Consider the following 20,150-nt stretch of genomic DNA (forward strand, 5'->3'; position numbering starts at 1 on the left):
TCAAAAAAATAAATTGGTGAGGACTAGGAAGATAGTATAACTGATTTGCATGCTGAGGCCCCAGTAGACCCAGGTTTAATCCTTGCCCTGAACTGATCAGTACTCTTTTCTCTCTCTCTCTCCTTCTCCCTCCTCCCCCCCACCATTTCGCTGTCTTGTCCTCTCTCATAAATAAATCTTTTTTCAAATACGTACTAAGTTGCCACTAAAGGTGAAGGAGAGAAGTTAAGAGAGTGTGTGAGTCAGCGAGGTGATGTGTTGATGCAGCACTTGAAAATGATATGGGCTCAGGTGTGTTGCGGTTAACCACAATGCCACCAACTCTTCAGAAGAAGCTAGAGTCTCCAATTTGATCTCTCTCCAGCACTAGATCTGACATCTCTGCTGGTGCTGGGAGGAAGCTCATTAGAACTGTAGAATGTTGGTATAAGCCACAGAGGCAGTAATCTCCGCACTGGTGAAACTCAGAGATCCAAAAAGGAAAAGATATTGGAGGCACATGCCAATGATTATTTGCAATCAGAGGTTAGAAACACCTTTGTCACCAGGTTGCAATGCAGGCATGAGAGTCCCCTCCTGGAAGACAGTGGCAGGGAAGGTCCAGGTACCAAGGGACATAATATTGATGGAGATTCTAGAACACAGAATCCAATACAAGAATGAAAAATAAGACACAGGAATTGGATTTCAAAAGTATATTTTCACACTCATACATAGTATGTGTAAATCACCACACCTTCCACCAAAGAGATCGTAAGTTTTGTAAACCATTATTAAATAATTTATATATATATATATATATATATATATATATATATATATATATATATATATGAGTGGGAAAAAGAGACAGAAATTGAGCATCAGTATCAGAATTTTTAATAAAATCAGAGGACCAAGGATGAATAGTTGTTTTGCCTCTGAACACTGGGGTAGGGATTCCAAAAATTCTTTCACAGGTTAAGTTGGTCTCTGTAACAAGTTCAGATCCACAGGGCTTTCTCAATCAGTACAGCTTCCAGGACTCTTGGGATTTCAGATAATTTGATGAAGAGAATGCATAGGAGTACACTTAAAAATAATAGCTGATGGAAGTCAGACGGTAGTGCAGCAGGTTAAGCGCACGTGGTACAAAGCGCAAGGTCCGGCCTAAAGATCCTGGTTCGAGCCCCCGGCTCCCCACCTGCAGGGGAGTTGCTTCACAGGCAGTAAAGCAGGTCTGCAGGTGTCTATCTTTCTCTCTCCACTCTGTCTTCCCCTCCTCTCTCTATTTCTCTCTGTCCTATCGAACAATGATAACATCAATAACAATAATAACTACAACAATAAAAAAGCAAGGGCAACAAAAGGGAACAAATAAATATTAGCTGATATAAAAGTCAAATTGTAATACATAAAGAAGTGAGTGAATGTAAAAAATTAAGAGCATGAAAATAGCCAAATCTGGACTGCTTTTTGCACTGAGAGAAAAAGTAGAGCAAAAGAGAGAATATTTCAGAAAGGAAGGCAGAGAAGGAAGAGAAAAGAATTGAGAACATTAATAAGACACAAAATAAATGTTCTGCTTTTACTTTTAAAATAAAGAGGAAATCTATAAGTAGGAGAAAGAGCCGATGGAAAGAGTAATCAACTACTAGAGGCAACAGCTTAACTGGTAGAGCACTGGATTTTGTTGCTTGAGGTTCCTAGTTCAATATTCAGCACTACATGTACTAGATTGGCACCGTGATTTATCTCTCTCCCTCTGTGTCTCCTATGAAACTCTCACATATATTAAATTTAAAAAGTGAACCTTTGAAACAAAGAGGAACATTTATTAAACTATGGGAATTCCAATGTGGAAGAGAAGGATGTAGAGATACACTGAGAGTATTTAGGCTAAAAACTTACTTGAAGTTGCAGTCACTCCAAAAAGACTCAGTGTGACTGTCCCCAATTCACCAAGAAGCCTGGAGCAAGTGATTCCATTTATTTAGAACAGGGGAAATGACCTATACCTTCCTTTTTATTATTATTAATTTTTAGTGATTTTAATAATGGTTAACAAGATTGTGAGGTAAGAGGGGTATAATTTCATACAGTTCCCACCATCAGAATTTCATGTCCCATCCCCCTCCATTGGAAACTTTCCTATTCTTTACCCCTCTGGGAGTATGGACCAAAATTCTTTACGGGGTGCAGGAAATGGAAGGCCTGGCTTCTGTAACTGCTTCTTCACTAGACATGGCCATTGGCAGTTCCGTCTCTACCCCAGCCTGTTTTTTCTATCTTTCCCTTGTGGAGTGATGGTCTGGGTCACTTTTCTTTCCTTTTCCAAATATTTTATTTATTCATTCATTCCTTTGTTTGTTTGATAGAGACAGAAAGAAACTGAGAGGGGAGAGGAGATGGAGAGAAAGAGATTACAGCACTGCTTCACCGCTTCTGAAGCTTTTCCTCTGCATGTGAGAAAAACAGGACTTGAACCCCACTGTGTAAACACCTTCACTGTGCTTTACAAGATACACCATTACCTGATCACACCTTTTCTATTTTCTTTTCTTCTCCCTCTCCCTCCCTCTCCCTCCCCTTCCCCTCCCCCTCCCCTCCCCTCTTCCTCCCCCTCCTCCTCCCCTTCCCCTCCCCCTCCCCCTTTCCCTCTCCTTCTCTCTCTCTCTCTCTCTCTCTCACTCTCTCTCTCTTTCTCTGCCTCCAGGGTTATTGCTGGGGCTCGGTACCTGCACTATAAATCCACCACTCCCAGCAGCCTTTTTTAAAGTAGTGTTTTTATTTATTATTGGATAGAGACAGAGAGAAATTGAGAGGGGAGAATAAGGTAGAGAGGAAGAAAAACACCTGCAAACCTGTTTCACAGATTGTTAAGTGTCCCCACTATAGGTGGAGAGCAGTGGCCCCTTGAGCAGGGGGTCCTTGAGCAGGGTCCTCTGTGTGCTTAGCTGGTGCACCAATGCCCATCCAGTGCCCTCACCTTTCTTTATTAAAAACGCTTATTTACTGATGAGAGAGAGGGAGGGAGGGAGGGAGAGAGAGAGGAAGGAGGAAGAGATGAGGAAGAGAAGGAGGAGGAGGAGCAGGAGCAGGAGGAGGAGGAGGAGGAGGACAGGTAAAGGGAAACAGCTTCATTCTGAAACACATGATGCCAGGTATTGAACTCATGCTTGAAAGTCTAATGCCCCATCCACTGAGCAATCCCCCAGCCACACCCCGGTCACTTTTCTGTAGACTTAAAATACTCCTATCCTGCTGTAGATGATACAGTGCTCTGCTCTGTATCATCTGGTCTGCTTTGGATTAGATTTTAGGAGACGGCTGAGGTCTTCTGGACCTCTGGTAGACCAGCCCAGCGGCACCTCTGGAGAAGTGAGACTGCAGGAGGCCTAGACTTTTCTAGCTTCTGATTGGAGAACAAATAGGACAAAGAGAAACGGCAGAGAGGAAGATTTGGTGACTTCAAGTATTCTCAGAAACTTAGAAAGCAGTATTCCCCTGTGACGCAAATGGCAGGAATGCACCCTGCGACAGCAAAACAGAATGAGAAATTAACAAGGAACTGTCCTGACACAGACAGGCAAGAAAGACTGAGACTCACAGGGACTGCAGTCTTTCTTCTCTTTTAATATTGTTATTTACTTATATATTTCATTGACACAGAGAAAAACTGAGGAGAGAGACAGACAGACATCTGCAGCCCTACTCCACCACTTATAATAGTTTCCCCCTGCAGGTGGGGACCAGGGGCTTGAGCCTGGGTCCTTGCACACTGCAATGTGTGCACTTAACCAGGTGCACCTCCACCTGGCCCCGGGACGGCCGACTTTATAGTCAACTCAGTTCTCAATTCTCATTAAATTACTCTTGAGTTCCAGAAGCTTGAACAAGCTGCTTCATCTTTCTAAACCCATTTCTTCACCTGTTAATGAGTATAATGATTCCCTGTGATTGGTATAAAATAATAAAGAATTGTAAAGGCACTGAAAAAAAAATAGGATATAGCTTTAATTTCTCAGCCTGTAAGTATGCCCAAATGAAAGCATGGTACTTGTTATAGAAAAGAGCCACAAGTTAGTGTAAATAACAGAAATTCCCAACAACCTTCAACCAGTAGAGTTTTATTATTTTTCTCTATGTTTCCATCTAGAAGGGAGAGCAGAAGAGGTACTGAATGTAAAGGGTTCATAGGATGGTGGAAGCAGAATAGGAATGAAAGTGTTTCTGGAGGGCAGGCAAGTGTGTGACTGAACAACAGTGAGAGCAGACGGAAAGGAAAGGAAGACTACTGGACTAGGAAATGGGGAGGTATTGCTTGGAGACCTGGGGAGTGCTGGTCTTTGCTTAAATGGGGCTTCAAATTTGTGAATTTTCAAAGACATGGTCAGGGGAAAGAAATGAAAAGTTTAACTTCATGGAGTCAGAGCTAAGTTAAAACAAAAAAGGAAAGGAAAGGAGAGAAAAGGCAAGATGCAAACATACTTTCTAGAATTATTGGCAGATTTTTTTTTTAAATACATGGTTTCTAGCCAATTTTATTGCATGGGACTGCAAGATAGCTCGCCCGGCAGGGAGCATAACTTGCCATGCATAAAAACCCAGGTTCAAGCCTTTGCACCACATGGCAGCACCATAACACCAGGGGAAGATTTACAAATAACTGAGCAGTGCCATGATGTCCCTCTCTTCCTCTCTGTCTCTATTGTTCAGATTTTTTAATGACAAAATTAAATAAATAAATAAACACCGGGTAGAGCAGCAATTGTAGGAACTGCCCCACTCTCTGAAGGGAGACTGGGTCAGCTTACTATGCCACTCCAGGAAGACTGGTCCTGAAATGAGTACAGCCTAGAATGTTCCTTGCCATAACTATGAACTGTGAGCCTAGACTGACAGGGACTCAGAAGTTACACAGGCTCCGGTGTTAAATATGAACAGACATGGGCCTTCAGTCAGACTGATGAGATCAAATGCTAACGGTATTTATATACTGTTCTCATATTTGGGAACTACTATTTGCCCTAATTCAGATTTCTAGTCCTATTCTCACCTCTGACACCATCTTTCCAGATAATACTTTTAGTCCACCTAGATGCTAGCTATCAGGCTCAGACAAAAACTACTAAAGCCATGGGCCTCATGGAACATACTTAAAAAAGACTTCCCAACTTCCTGGTACATGAAGACCCTTCGTTTCATTTGCCCTAGTCCCACCTTTGGGTGACTGTCTATTGAATAATTTGCTTTATATTATACTGTCTTTCAACCACCAAGTTGCACATGCTACCATGATGCCACCCTTACCTCCTTGGACAGACAACTTCACCAATGTGTCCCAGAAGCCCTACCCCACTAGGTAAAGATAGAAACAAGCTAGAGGATATGGATAGACCTGCCAACATCCATGTTCAGTGGAGAAGCAATTACAGAAGTCAGACCTCCCACTCACTGTACCCCCATAAAGAATTTTTAGTCTATACTCCCAAATAGGGATAAAGAATAAGGAGCCTCCAGTAGAGGGGATGGGATACAGAATTCTGATCTTGGGAATTGTGTGGAATTGTACCACTGTTATCTTACAATCTTGTTAATATTTTTTAAATCACCAATAAAAAATTTTAAATAAAGAAAATAAAAAGACCTGGAAGCAGTGAAATCATGCAAACCTGCATGAGGTTGTGGGATGGATACAAATATATACCCAGAAATGTTGCTCACCAAGTTCAAACCCTGACATCACCATCACATGGGAGGTTCCACAGTACCAGGGGAAACCCCAGCACTAAACCTCTCTCTCTCTCTCTCTCTCTCTCTCTGTTTTTCTATCTAAATAAAAAAAATTCAGTAACAGTGAGGCCCCACTCTCACAAAAATATATAAATAAATACAAGATTGTAATTTTTGTACTTCTTTTCCTATCTTGCCACCTTAGATAGTATTAGTAAAATTAAAATAATGAATGTAAATAAAGCCTAAAAAGGAGCACTAGGAAAGACATTTCCAGGGAAGAAGGCTCAGCCTCTTGGGTTCTCCTCCTAAAGCCGAGGAAAGGTTGCCAGCCCAAGAGATGTGAGGGCCAAGGGACTGACCCTTTTGTGGGCATGTGTAACTTTCTCCTAAATTTGAAGAGGCATTCACAAATATTTTCAGTGCTGATAATGAGATAGCCATATAACTGAGCCCAGTGACAACCAACACCTAGATTCATGAGCAATTGTCTCAGTTACCACAACTTAAAAAACACTTCTAAGTGCCAGGCACTGTTCAACACTATCTTATTTAATCCCCACCATAACCCTTTGAGAAAAGGGACTGTGATTTTGCACATTTCACAGATGAACAGAAGCCCAACCATGTAGCATCACTTCCCTGAAGTCACTAAGCCAGGCAGTGGCAGAGCCAAGACTGCACATGCATTTCACTGACACAGAGAAATTTCAAAATAGAGGCAAATTGTCAGCAAATAGTTTTATGCTTTTCATTCAGAGGAAAAATGCATGAATCATATTTTCTCCTAATATTTCACTTTGTGCAACTCCACAGCCCCTTCGTGGATAATTGCTTATACTTTTACTGCCTTCTCAGATGGAGTATGTTTGATGGTTCAAGGTGGAAAAACTGAAATGAGAAGATGGCTTGAAAATGAGGAAGAAAGTTGTAGAAAAATCTCGGTATTTTGGAGATCACGAGTAGTGGAAAACTTAGCAACAAAGTCCTAAAAATGTAATTGTAGCTTGGTAACACTATTAAATATGTATACTGTGGTATTTTTGACAATTGTATTAATCCTTTTACAAAGCCTTCAGAAGTTCCATCACAGAAGCATGGATGCAGTTTTGATCTATTTATTACTCTTAAGTGTTCAGAGAACTGTCCCTATTTTCTAATTAACACTTTTAAAGATAAAAAGCCATGTATTAAATCAATCTGAATGATGGTTGTTTGTGAATCCCACAAGATAAGGCAATTTGCATGTTCACTTTGTACTTACAAACTAAATCTGCACATCTCCAAAGCAGCCTCTTATAATGCAAACCTTTTGTAAGTATTTGTAACTTAAAAGAAAGTTTGGCCTGTCACAGAAGCAGTGCCAATTATCTAAAGGCCTTCGTTACCAAACATGATTAAGATACGAAGATACTGGGTTGTTATTTCATATTGTTTTCTGTGTACTTTGAGGGATTGACTTTTAAAACACTCAGAATTAGGCATTATTACCTTTTTCAATGGGCAACTAACACATCCTATTTCCCCCAACAGTCAACTGCTTTCAAAAGTGGCAAGTCTCCATTCACTTTGGGTCAAAGTCCTTTGGTATAAATTAAATTGCTTACTGATGAAATATACCTTTCAACGACCTGTTTGAGTTTCAGTAGATGCTGTTACACACTCCATGATGTGAATTTCCAGCACTGGGGCTAAATCACAGTGACTTGCTATTGGATTTTTCAGTACTGATGAGTCAGCACTCTAAGATGTTTACCAAATTAGACTTTTAAGAAAAATAGCACTGCTCTCATTAAATAGAAGCCTTTGTTGCTTGTGCAGACTATTATTTCCACATGACTACGGTGTGGTGTGTTCACACTTAAAGAACTCATCAGATAGTTTCTTTGCTTTTGCAGGATCTATCCTCATAGGACTTTACATGCTCAGTCAACTTTGAAACCATGTGTATAAGCCCCAGTCTTCAAACTTCAAGAAAAAAAGGGGGGGGGGGATTCTTTATCTTTTCTAAGCAGCTCAACCTGTGCTTTCCCTTTTCCAAAGAAGTCAAGAAATGAGAAGTATCATCTTGGTTAGTGAAAATAGCAGCTGGTTTTTCTTTTTGCCCCAAAGAAAATAAAATCCAAGCCAATGTCTTATATCAACCAGTCTTTCATGTATGGTAGATGGTAAATGGTAAGACAACTTGGAAGGTGGAAGGGAAAAAAATATTTAGGTGTTGGGTAAAATAGTGAAACTATGAACTTGACTTTTCTTGAGGAAAGGATGAAAATCTTTCTTATTTCTTTATTCACAAATTATTTAGCTAGAAATGTCAAATGATGGTATATTGCTATAGGTATGTCAGCTAGAAATGTCAACATCAATGACGTTAATCGTTAATGGCATTTATATATTTTTTCCATATTTGGGAGCTACTCTCTTCCCTGGTCTAGCTTTCTAGTCCTATTTCCAACTCTGACACCATCTTCCCAGATAATACTTTTAGCCCACCTACAAATTAGCTATCAGGCTTAGGCAAAAATTAGTAAAGTCAGGAGCCCCTTGGACTATATCTAAAATAGACTTCCTAGCTTCTTCTAACGTGAAGACCCCAAATCTCACCTGCTACAGTCTTACCTTTAGGTTCCTGATTATTAAACATTTTTTCTGCTGTTTATCTTAATGCTTTCAGCCACCAAGTTGCAGATGCTACCATGACACCAACCTGCCTTACCTGGGCTGACAACCCCACAAATGTGTCCTAGAACCCCACTTCCCAGAGTCCTACCCCACCAGGGAAAGATAAAAACAGGCTGGAGGTATGAATAGGCCTGCCAATGCTCCTGTCCAGCAGAGAAGCAATTACAGAAGCCAGACTATCCTGAGTCTATACTCCTCTAAGGATAAAGAATAAGGAACCTTCCACTGGATGGGATGGGATATGGAACTCTGGTGGTGGGAAGCATATGGGATTGTTCCCCTTTTATCCCACAATCTTGTCAATGATTATTAAATCACGAAGAAGAAGAAGAAGAAGAAGAAGAAGAAGAAGAAGAAGAAGAAGAAGAAGAAGAAGAAGAAGAAGAAGAAGAAGAAGAAGAAGAATATCAACATGAAATCTGTATTTTCACTTGGACTAGAGTTGGTGTATTGCACCAAAGTAAAAAACTCTGGGGTGGGTGTGTGTGTGGGAGGGGGGGTTCAGTTCCTGGAACAGCAGAGGACCTAATGGAAGTTGTGTTGTTATATGGAAAACTGGAAAATGTTATGCACATAAAAACTATTGTATTTACTGTCAACTGTAAAATATTAATTCCCCCAATAAAGAAATATACATATATATATACACATACAAAAAAAGAAAGAAATCTATGTCTTCATGGAGCTTACTTGTAGAAAAGAGGTCAGGCATAAAAGAAATAATTCATGAATTACATAAATAATGTCAACTTATGGTTTCTCGAGGTGTTACACAGTTTCACTAAAACTAAGTGTTCTAAACTTCAGTTAAAGCAAGTGAATTAAAATTTGCTTCGCCCAAGACTAATTTTGAGTTGACTATAGCAGGAAGAATCTTCTTTCATAACATATATTTAATAGAGTCTCCGCTTCTTTAGGACCAGGGTAGTTTTACTATTTCAGATTTGTTATAAATACAAATGGATCATCACAGCACTTTCCAGGACTTCATAATCTGAATCAAAATTGAAATGATCAGAAGTTGTATCATTACCAACTATTCTAGGCATGTTTTGTTGTGATCCAGCCCATAGAAGGAGCAACAAAGCAGTCTTCCTGGTTGTATTATATGTCACAGTTATTGGATGACAACAAAATCACACTTTACTTATTTCTATCATAATCATATTGAGACTAGGTATGGAAAAGTAAAACACAGCAGCCACTCGAGTCCACAAGCAACGTATCTCAGTGTTTAGCTTTTGTTCCCACTGCAAAACACACAACAAATGATGTTCACATGTGGGATTGATATAATCCCCAGGACACTGGTTATATTGGTACCTCCTTCAGTCACTCAGGGGTACAAATGGGAATATCCATGAGTGAAAATGAAATGGTTATAGGAATGACCTTGAATCCTCAGCTCTAGTTGAAGCAATTCCTGAAAATGATTATTAATCATGCCTTACATGTGAACCACCTCCCAAAGAATCACAAGACATGTGTGAGTCACAACAGTGCACTTAGAACCACTGACCCAGGGAGACTAAATTCTTCTGAAGTGAGATCATCAGATGTGCTCTGAACATTTATAGATTCATTATGAAGTTAAACACCAATAATCAAAGCCAACCAGTGGCATAATTTAAGTACTTCATTGCTTTATTACTATTCATTGCTTCTTTCCTATCGTGTTCTCCTACTTGGTCTCTTTTCTGTCTTCCATATGGGGGGGGGGCGAGGAGGTGGTGATGAGGGGAGTGCAGGGTAGCTGGTTATTGCTCACTGAAGCAGGTACGTGTTTTTCCCTCCAGTTTCTGTGTCTTTCAGATCACCACTGACAAGGTGTTGATATGTGGAAGTAGTTACCTCAGGTCAACTGTTCCTGAAGTCAGGCTGGGAGCAGTCATTGACATGGAAAGCTCTTCGCTCCTTTGCCAGCTCCTCTGGTCCACAGATGTCTCCGGATTCAGCCCCACCCTTTCTTGGTTGTAGCAGTGGGATTTGCAAATGATCAGCAAAACTCCAGAGTTATACCCGACCTTAAGGTGGACTTCAACTAAAGGTAGGAAACTTGTTAACTTCAGAAAAAAATTATTTTTATTTATTTATTTATTTTTAGTGTTTTGACACACTCTAAAGCAACATATTTAAAGAATCCCTTCATTTTCGATGCAGGTGGGAATGTTTTGTCCTTTATATGAATGACTCCTTGGCTTATGTGGGGGTAAATGTGGTTTTAAATACCCTAGCTTCAACCATAAATCCTTCTGAAAATGCAAACTGAAAGCACACTTTCCTTCTCATTAAATTCCATTATACCAAAAGAAAGATCTAAGTATAACTGTAACAGGATCTAAGGAGAGCTGTAAGCCAGAAGTACAGGGCTGCCTTGTAAACAGTACAAATGAGAACACTTGGGAAGGTCTGTCTCTCTATTCTGAACTTGATAAGCAATTGCTGTATGAAGTCAAATGTATACATTGGGTTAGTTGCTTATACTCAAACAGCTTGGCTATTTAGCCTTGTTGTAATTCTTTTAAAAAGTAATACTAGACAGGAAACATATTCAAAAGAAAAATGGAATCATTAAGTATTACTTTTATAAAACATGGTGACTGCTTTTTGATAGACAGTATTGTTCCAAATTTATTTTTCCTCATTTTAATGGGCAAATGAAAACTTTGTAGAACTTAGGTCACATATGAGCACAAAGAAAAATCTTAGAGCATGAGAGAAGAAAAGAAAAAGAAATTAAAGAAGGGATAAAGACATAGAATAAAAGAAGGCAAAAATTAAACAAGGAGAGAAAGAAGTAGAAAGAAACTATAGAGAATGATAGAATAAAATATGGAAATTAAGTATGTTTCCAGTGTAGTTACTTCAACACACTGAACTTTCAGAGTGGATCAGCAAAAAGTTAGAAAGTTCAGGTGTTTCTGTAATTGTGACATATTGGGGAAATTCACACTGTTAAATAAGCCTCCAATTCTCACTTTCTACCTGTGTGATACAGAAAACACAGTGTTACTATACTGGTTATAATCAAAATGGCAAAATAAATGCATGAACAGGGAAGATTTGCAAGATCTTTCTGCCTTATGCTCCTGAGTCAGGGAATTTTCACACTAACTTTTAGATAAGCGTGTCATTAATAGTACACATTTGTTACATACTTTGATTGAATGATTTTAAGAATCTTCCCTCTTCCATGAGAACACAATTTTAAGAGTCATGATCAAATTCAGTGTTAATTTGTTTTATAGAGAAATGGTTTACAGGTTGAATATTTAAATCCAGTTCACAATCACACAAATTGGAAGTCAGCGAAAGGCTATGGAAAAAAGGTGGAGGGAGTAATTGTCTGAAGGATAGGAAACAGATTTTGAAAGGCAAGCCTAGAATTCAGTAAAAGAAGGCATAAAGCCAAATAAATTTGGTGTTTCTTTTACCATGTAGACATAAAACGACAAATCTAGCTGCATGCTTTAGAGTAACTGCATTATATGAGCGTTTGTTTCATAAAGATACTATTTACAAAAGGACTGGTCTTAACTACATTTCTATAAGAGAGAGTCATTCTATTAATTGCAAACTTACTTTGTATGGAAAACCTTTTGTTCCACTGTAAATGTTTTTGTTAATGGAGACAACATTGGAGAAAACTTTTTCATCTCCATAATGTTAGTTTATCCTGACCACATGGATAGAAATTAAGACTTCTCAGATCTTTGCCTTACACATATACATGTTTCTACAAGTATAAATTATTTATTCTTTTGGATATCCATTCATCAATCTCGGGGAAAATATAGAAAATGTATGTATTATGGATTTGCTTGTCTGCACTCTATTATAGAGCAGTTCTTGCCCACATTTAAAGATTTATTTAAAGAGAATTTAAATGTAAACAGATTCAGATGCACGTGCATGCATAATGGGTGAAAAGAAAAAGGAGGAAATGTTATGATGTTTCTTTTCTGGTTTTTTCTGTAGAGTAACACTTCATCACATGTATCATGTTCAGAGAGGTCTTTCTTCCAGAGACATTTGTTATTTTCTTTTAACAGTATAGTGCACTAAGAGCAAATTATGTTGTATTTATATCTGTGTGTGTGCGCGTACGTGCATGCTTGTGTGCGTGCGTGCGTGCGTGCGTGTGTGTGTGTGTGTAGAAATCTACTTGACTATAAAGTTACTAGAGTAGAAACATGTTGACTGGTCACACTGTCCAAATGTTAGTTAAGTCTAGGTGTTTAAAGGAAGCACAGATATAGGACAAATGTGAAGAATGCCTGATTAGGTCTTCAGTGGTGGCCAAGAGAGCCAAAGGGTAGAGATGCTATTCTTTTACCGGTGTATGTTAATGCAGCTTTGCACAATTTATTCACTTCTAACTTTAAATTGCATGTGCAAATCCTCTGAGTACTAGATAATCCCATCACTCATTCCTGAGATTTTAGCGTCATGCATAAATACTATTTGTGCCCCCAAGCTCTCCATTATTCCATCATCATAAAATGTGAGGGTTAGTTTTGCATCTGCACTTCAATTCACACACACACACACACACACACACACACACACACACACACACATTGGCCTTTCGTTTCTGGCATATTAGTACCCACACCAACATCACTCTTGTCTTGTTATTTAACAAAAGGAACTAGAAACTATTTCAATGGTGAGCCAACAGTAAATTTCACCTTCTAATTCCAGGTACCATTTTGATCTGCATTGTCCCTATTACACAAGTATTGTCTCTTTGTGTCTCTTTGTGACAGCTGAACTGTTAATCTCCTAGTTCTAGTTCTTTGCCAAATCTTCTTGGAGATGTAGTCAAACCACCTTGTCAATTTATGGAATGACATGTGCCCTTGCTATTAAAAAACTAAAAAGAAACAAGTCCCATCTATCTAATTCTCTCTTAAGTCTACAGACAAATCACTACTGGCTAAGAGGCAGCAATATTTCATCTTGCATGTCAAAGACTTCTGAATTTTCTGAAAGTTTCTTAAAGGGTATCAGTACACTAGCATCACAAGTACTTCTCTATGGAGGGTTATAAGTCTGGGGAAAATCAAGTCCCCTGTCCTGATCCTAAATATGCGTGTCTGTCCTATCTTTCAAACAGTTGCTGGGTCCAAAGACGGAGACCAGCTATGATTCTCTTGGCCTTTTTCATGAGACAATAAAAAATGTAGGCAGATTTTGATGAAAATTGAGAAGTGTGCTGAATTGATAAATGCCAAATGAGTGGGGAAAGTAACTGGGTGTTTTACACACTGATCTGTCATCAACGGAGCTGTAGCTCAGATGGCGATGTGATCATTTTTAGCACAGCGCTTCCCTTCTTCTGCTCAAACACACCAAATGAAGCGCCCATTTGCTGACTAGAATTTCACAGTTGAGGTCGACTGATGATGCAGTGCAAAGAAGCCTGTTCTGTTCCTCTGTTCGCAAATAAACCATGCCAACCTTCACCTTTAAGTAGTTCCATATTTAATTATGCAATATGTAGAGAAAAGTTCAGTCACAGTTCACTAATAACTCGCTCCCACCTAGAAATGAAAAGGAAAATAAAGATCTAGCAATCAGTAACACACAAATAAGTCAATAAAAGCAAAGGATAGCTCAGTGCTGCCTTGCAAGATCAGACCACGCAATATAAGCATACACATGTCTATTTGGGGCAAAACTGCAATAGATTAAATTTACAGAAGAAAGACACTAGATTATCGAGAGCATAATCTTGCCGCTCTATTTTAAAACCAAACCATAGGAAGTTCTAGATTAACTTAAGTAAATAAGAAAAAAATAATAATAACAAATCCAAAGGTACGGTAGTGACTTTCTTAAAAACAATCTTTTCGTTCCTGCCATTTGTCTGAATTCTTCCTCCGGGCAAGCTGGACAGCTGCACTGGTAGGTTTTTTAGTCATGGGTTGTAAGCCCCACCTGGCTAGATTTGTTTAGCAGACAGCTGGCAGAATTAAATAAAAAGAATGGGACACAAAATGCTTCCAAAAAAAAATGCTGAGAGAATACTTTTTTGATGTTTTAGCCTTTTAAAGGGTACTAGTTTGCTCTCTGCTTCTTGCTATCTTATATTCACTTATAACTAACTATATGTGAATATAGCTCACCAATATTTTCTCTCAGTTATAATACCATTGCTGAGGTAAAAATAACAGTATAAAAGAAAACACCCACTAAGCATGTTTAGAATGACTTTTTTTCAGTTAGAATTACCAATTTGCCATTTATAAGTCCCCAAGAATGACATCAGTTTTAAATTAGCATTTTTTATTTCTACATTTTCTTTGCTATTTTTAAAGCCAATAAAATAGATTTTCCTCATCTGGAATGTTCTTTCTAGCTTAAAGATAAGAAGGAGGCTAAATTGTGGGAATGGCATCCTTCTGCATCTGTTTCTCTCACAAACCTATCAAATATCTGATTTTTTGGCATGACTGCTGGCTCCGACAGGGGGATGACATAAACCAGCTTTGTGGTTACATGTTTCACTTTTAATCTCATGGAAATAAAAATCAGCACTGAAATGTCCCTTTACATGTGACAATTCTGGGTCTTTTTTTTTTTTCAAAAGCCCAGGCAAAGGGGCGTTAACCTGGTTAAGCTTAACACACAGCATATGCAGAAGTGTCATGCATCTTTATGCCAAAAAACGCTCTAGGCAAACCTGCCTTTGGTAGTGCTTTGTTCCCTCACAGCAACTGAACTACAATGGGAACCGTGTGTCTCAGTGACAGTAAGTTACCAAAGAGTGACCCAAAATGCATCCCTGACTCCAGTGGGGCCACCATTTAACAACCACACATCTTCTGTGAGAATTTTTTTTTCTTTTTCCAAATATGCTAAAGGACAACTGGAATATTTTTGCCTTTGTGGGCTCACTACTTAGCAAGGGGAGAATCTAGAATTTTCAGTAAACACAGTGAATATAGTATGGATGGAAAAAATAAATAAAAAATAACACGGTTTGGACAGAATCCTGACTAGAGGAACTCCATGAAAATAGATTCCAACTGCTTATAAATGAGCACAGGGGAAGGGCTTGCTTGTTTTAAAGACAGCCCAGCAAAGGCATATGAATGCTGATATTCCTGTCAACATCTATGAGAGGACAGTGATTTGCTACTGTCCCAGAGGTTCAGTTCTGTTGGTAAGCACGAGAAGTTCTGAATATTAAGAAACAAGTCAGGAGACAAACTCTTTAATTCATTACCTAATACTTGCTTTACAGTGCAAAAGCCTAGCTTGGCCCCTTTCCACCCAGCCTATACATCTCTCTGTGCAAAGTAGACTTTATGGAGCCAGGCATGATCTGTTCGTTGCAGGGGCCTGATTCTCCCTCCTCACTGATATCAATATCATACATTTCAAATACAAGGGAGGCCTGGGCAGGCTTACTCCCCCGAGCCCAAGTAAACTGAGTATAGTCTCTAGGGAGGTCACTGGCATAGAGCAAAAAGACAGTGTTACTGTATATTCTTACACGTGGTTAGCAAAATGGACCCCCATCAAAGACCAAGAAAACAGGCATAGTGAGAAGGAAGGAATGAGGTCACCCTAACTTGCTGTCTGACCCTTCAAGACAATCCAATCTTGGCTGTCATCTGACAGTGTTCTGTTTAGTTTGATAGATACAATTACATCTATCTAGCCAGATAATTACACTACTGTGCATCTTCTATGTATCGGTGGCTTAGCAGAATTAAAATCTATAAATCCTTTACTGTGTGTGTGTGTGTGTGTGTGTGTGTGTGTGTGTGTGTGTGTGTGTATGTGTGTGTGTGTGTGCAGGGTTTTCTTTTACTTCCTTAATACAGATTTCCACTGGCCCTCTCTCCCTGTCCAAGGAAAATGGAGAGAATTCCCTATAAATTGTAGATTCCAATTCCAAATTATTTTGTAAACATTTCATATGGGTTTGTCAACTCTGTCCTAGATCAACTTGCATCTCAGCCAACTTCTTAAGTAAAGGAAATTGATTCTTGTTTACTTCTTTCAGTAAGGAGAATCATGGTGCATTTTAATAGGATAACCCCCAACTGTTAGGAAAATCTCCCTCCTTTGGCTATGGGAGCTTTGAAATTCATAAATCAAAAATAAGCCTGGATTTTTAATTTTTTTTTTGGAAAAAAGAAAAATTATTTCAAACAAAAATAAAAGATCTCTACAAGTTTCAAGTGTGACCTTAATAATTACTTAACAGCCATAGCTTCCTGTTTTCATCACCCCAGTGAGCAGCACATTATTCTGATACTTTGCTAAAAGACCTGTAATTGCACATTGACCTTCGGTTTTTAACAGAAACACCCACCACCAAGCAATATTTTATTTCGAGATGAAAATTAATATCATCCCTTACTATTTTTGCACACATAAGCATTTACTTGGTGGTAGTGTAGACTACTTAGTAAGATGAATATTCCTGGGAAGGAAAAGAAAAAGAGTAGTTCTCTAAATTTGAATTTTGCTTAGTAAAATCTATAGGACAGTTTGTTATTTGGAATATAGGTTTACATGTTGATGTGCGAATATTACACTATAGGTCTCAAAGATATTATTCAAGATATCAAAATAACTCATCTAGCAAAAGAGAAAGTACTATATTATTTGCTGGGTCAAAGATATTGCACATTTTAAGGAAGACAGTCCTTTATTTCTAGAGTTAAAACCATAATAATAAAACATGCCTAATACTTTCCACCACCTTGTTTCAAATCACCAATTTTACGAATCCATGAAATGCTTATTTAGCATGCTAAAGGAATCTAAAAATCTTGCAGTCTACAAAATTTACCCAGAGATCACTCTCCTGGTGGAAAGATGTGCCCAGCTTCTTCATGGAATGAAGTAATCAATGAGTGCCAGTAACACTGTGCTACAATGTGTAAAGGGAGAGACGGAGGTTAGCTTATCCAGAGGAAACTACAGGGGAATTTTAGATCAGCAGAATGCAATTAACCAAGTTGGAATTGTTCCAGGACACCAAAAGCGAACTCTAAAGGTGGGCAAATTGACTAGCAATTCTCCCCAATTGCAGGACAAGAAACCACATCAATGGCAAGGTTGGTGTTCGTTCCATTTATTTGTCTTTATTTTATTATTAATATTACAAGTACTGGATGCAGTTGTAAGAATGGAGTTGTAAGAATGCCTTTTTACCATCTCAACATGCTTCACCTCAGACTGTATCCAGAGACTTCACGTGTGGAATGACAACCCTTCAGCTTCATTACTCGGGTGAGACCTTTCCTTTAATAGTACACTCTAATTTCATCTCAGGTAGTTCACTTTCTAACAAAGTCCCATAACCTAGATATATACCAGTTTCTGTGAGAGAGAGCTTATGTGCACACGTATCCATAAACTACTGCAAAATATATACCTGAAAGCAGAAGTACACTAGAGTTTGCAGTGAGTATCCCCCTAACACTTCCTCTCCACTATTCCAAGGTTGGGATCCATGATTGCTCAACAAATTGTTTGGCCTCATATGTTAACTCTCTTTTCAATCACCAGGTTCCAGATGCCACCAGGATGCTGGCTAGGCTTCCCTGGATTGAAGACCCCACCAATGTGTCCTGGAGCTCAGCTTCCCCAGAGACACACTCTACTAGGGAAAGAGAGAGGCAGACTGGGGGTATGGACCGACCAGTCAACGCCCATGTTCAGCAGGGAAGCAATTACAGAAGCCAGACCTTCTACCTTCTGCAACCCTCAACAACCCTGGGTCCATGCTCCCAGAGGGATAGAGAATGGGAAAGCTACCATGGGAGGGGGTGGGTTATGGGGATTGGGTGGTGGGAATTGTGTGGAGTTGTACCCCTCCTACCTTATGCTTTTGTTCACTAATCCTTTCTTAAATAAAAAATTTAAAAATAAAATAAAAAATAAAAACAAAACAAAAAAAAAGAATGCCTTTTTTGATCCGAATGGGAACATCTAATCTCCTCACATGCACTCTAGACTCCTCATCTATTTTAAAAAGTTAAAGAAATTTTTTTTGTTTCATTTTGTTTTGTTTTAAGAACAATACATGTGGTGGCCATAACTGCCCCCACCTTATGTAACTGAGCCACATGACTCATTCTGGTCAATAGAATTTGAGCATAAATGACTTGCAGTTGAACAAAATGATATCCCTATTAATTTCTCAACTTCTCTCTCTCTCTCTCTCTCTCTCTCTCACACACACACACACACACACACACACACACGCACACACACTATGAAGTACTTATTCAGAGATGGTAGATTAAAAGACTTTAAATTCCAGATTCCCTTAATTCCTACTTGGAGACAGCTGCTCAGAAGTGTCACCCAAGCTACAACAAACTATACTGTAAATAAGGAAAAGGGTTTCATTATTGCTTAAACTTGGAATTTTGGCTAAAGCAGTAAAGATATCTCAACTAATTCAATGTCTGTGATAGAAACAAAATGCCTATGGTTGGCAAGGTAGCTCAATGGTTGAGTACAGAGTTTATAAACTTGAGCACCTAAATTCAATCCCCAACATAGTACATGTTGGAATGATGTTTTCCTTACTTCTCATTAAAGACTTAAAAAAAAAAAAAAACAAGAAGTGGAATTTCTTTGAATTCCAGAATTAAGAAAATTGAACAATCACTCCACTGGGGAGAGGGAGCTGAAAGTACGTATCAGATCATACATGTTACCATGTTCAAGTGTCTAGTCCCCATCTGCACAGGAGAAGCGTCACAAGTGGTAAAGCAGTGATGCTGGTGACACTTTCTCTCGCCCTTACGTCTTCCCTTCCTGTCTCATTTTTTATTTTTTCCTTTCCTATTAAATAAAATAAAGGAGGGGGAAAGAAAGAAAGAGAGAGAGAAAGAAAGAAAGAAAGAAAGAAAGAAAGAAAGAAAGAAAGAAAGAGAAAGGAAGGAAGGAAGGAAGGAAGAAGGAAAGACTCAGCAGGAAGTAATGGCTTCCTCATATAGGCACTGAGGCCCAGCAATAGCCATGGTGGCAATAAAAAATTAGGAAAAGGATTAACAAGAAAAATCATTCCATAAAGCAAGGATTTGCAGCCTGAGACTCCAAAGGTCCAGGTTCAATCTCCCATACCACTATAAACCAGACCTAAGCGATGTTCTGATTTCTCTCACTCATTAAAATAAAACAACTAAAATGAAATTGAAAAAATAAGAAAGAAAACACAAAGCAAAACTTGAACTGGGCTTGGTGTATTGCATCAAAGTAAAAGACTTTGGGGGGGCAGGGGGTTCGGGTCCTAGAACATGATGGCAGAGGAGGACCTAGAGGGACTTGAATTGTTATGTGGAAAACTGAGAAAAATTACACTTGTATAATCTACTGTATTTTACTGCTGACTGTAAACCATTAATCCCCTCAATAAAGATAAAAATAAATAAAACAAATAATATATATATTTAAAAAACAAGGCTATGATACAATATAAATTGTCTTTAACTGCTTATTGTATACTGGTGTTCTGGTTTTTTGTGGGGCTGGTGGGAGGGATAGATAAGTTACATTATGTTGTAATATTTATGGAATCCTTCTGCTTTGACCTAGTAATTCTAAAATCTTGAGGAAAAATCAAAACTAGAGATCAAGATTTTTATTCCCCAGAATATTGGTCCTAAATTCATAATAAAACATTAATGTCAACTATACTTAACAAGATTTTTGTTAAGTCTTTATTATAAAATATTATAGAGTCATCAAAAACTATAGGGGCAGTGAATATT

The 20,150-nt window shown here is 38.6% G+C and overlaps 1 long non-coding RNA gene across 7 annotated transcripts in view; it reads left to right on the forward strand.

Annotated features, from left to right (window-relative positions):
• The first annotated feature begins 9,791 nt into the window (after positions 1–9,791).
• The window catches only part of LOC132534275 (uncharacterized), a 29,472-nt gene continuing 19,113 nt past the window's right edge, over positions 9,792–20,150 (forward strand). For 2 of the 7 annotated variants that reach the window (XR_009545991.1, XR_009545993.1), the window contains exon 1: positions 10,118–10,444. This is a non-coding gene — a long non-coding RNA (uncharacterized LOC132534275). Of the gene's footprint in view, positions 9,882–9,948; positions 10,029–10,070; positions 10,445–20,150 lie in introns of those variants that run through there. The other 5 variants (XR_009545995.1, XR_009545994.1, XR_009545997.1 and 2 more) reach the window with 5 other exon arrangements.

This window comes from Erinaceus europaeus, chromosome 18, assembly GCF_950295315.1.
Source record: "Erinaceus europaeus chromosome 18, mEriEur2.1, whole genome shotgun sequence".
NCBI classification, from domain to species: Eukaryota; Metazoa; Chordata; class Mammalia; order Eulipotyphla; family Erinaceidae; genus Erinaceus; species Erinaceus europaeus.